This window comes from Anolis sagrei, chromosome 5 (assembly GCF_037176765.1).
Source record: "Anolis sagrei isolate rAnoSag1 chromosome 5, rAnoSag1.mat, whole genome shotgun sequence".
Classification (NCBI taxonomy): Eukaryota; Metazoa; Chordata; class Lepidosauria; order Squamata; family Dactyloidae; genus Anolis; species Anolis sagrei.
In genome coordinates this window covers 105,053,388-105,054,981 of record NC_090025.1, presented here as the reverse complement: position 1 = coordinate 105,054,981, position 1,594 = coordinate 105,053,388, and positions in this window count along the sequence as shown.

The following is a 1,594-nucleotide window of genomic DNA, read 5'->3' as shown; positions in this document are numbered from 1 at the left end:
TCCTGCAGATATCTATAAACACCCTAAATGCAGCAGATCCCCTCTGAGCGGGGAATTTTAGAGTGTAACTTTTAATGTTTAATAATACATACGTTTTTAAGGATTATTGAACATCTAATATTTGTTTAGTGTTTAATTATTTGTATGCATGTTTTAAATATGATGTGAGCCACCTTGAGTCAGTCCTGTTGAAAGGTGGCATTGAAATATTTATATATAAATAAAAATGTAATGTTAGTTCGTGTACCATCAGAACTCAAAAACCACTGGGGGAATTGACACCAAATTTGGACACAAGACACCTAACAGTCCAATTTATGTTCTCCATTCAAAAAAATTGATTTTGTCATTTGGGAATTGTCGTTGCTGGGATTTATAGTTTACCTACAATCAAAGAGCATTCTGAACTCCACCAATTATGAAATTGGGCCAAGCTTAGCACACAGGGCTCCCATGACCAACAGAAGAAACTGGAAAGGTTTGGTGGACATTGACCTTGAGTTTGGGAATTATAGTTCACCCACATCCAGAGAGCACTGTGGACTCAAACAATGATGGATCTGGACCAAACTTGGCACAAAAAATCCATATGCCTAAATATGAACACAGATGGAGTTCGGAGGAAATAGTCCTTGACATTTGGGATTTGTAGTTACTGGGACTTTTAGTTCACTACAATTAAAGAGCATTCTGAAACCCACAAACGATAGAAATTGGGCAAACTTCCCACACAGAACCCCCATGACCAACAGAAAATACTTAAGGCCATCCGGTCCAACTCTCTTCACCAGGGCAAGAAAATGTAATCAGAGCTCTCCTAACAAAGAGCCATCCAGTCATAAATATAGATAGATAGATATGATTCTCACACACACACACACACACACACAGATATAGTATAGATTTGAAAGAGACCCTTAAAGAAGGACTATGATATGTTGCATGTTCCAGAGTAGGCAAACCAGACACTCTCCACATCAACACTGACAAAGAAACAAGAAATACTGTTTATTCACAAGAATAAAGGAATTACTTATATTAGAAACCAACACTTTCTCATTACTTTATTTTCCAGATCACCAGACTGGGCCACAGCAATGCGTGGCAGGGGACAGCTAGTCTGTAATAAATAAACACATGGCTTCTGAGGGCCCTTTCACACAGCCCTATATCCCATCAATGCAGAAAATCCCACGTTATCCATGTGTGGACTCATATAACCCAGTTCAAAACAAACATTGTGGGATTTTCTACCTTGATATTCTGGGATAGAGGTCTGTGTGAAAGGGCCCTCAGGCTCCTCTTGCACTGCTTCCCCATCCCAGGGCCCTTCCACACAGCCCTCTATCCCAGAATATCAAGGTTGAAAATCCCATTATATCTGCTTTGAACTGGGTTATGCGAGTCCACACTCAGATAATGTGGGATTTGCTGCCTTGATATTCTGGGATAGAGGGCTGTGTGGAAGGGCCCTCAGAAGCACCGATAGTGTCAATAGGGGTCCGCGCAGCCGCAGTTCCTATCTTCGCGCGCTTCCGGTTTCTCCTCCCTCGGCAGGGGAAGTGCCAGCATCCCTGAAGGAGGCCGGTGGGCG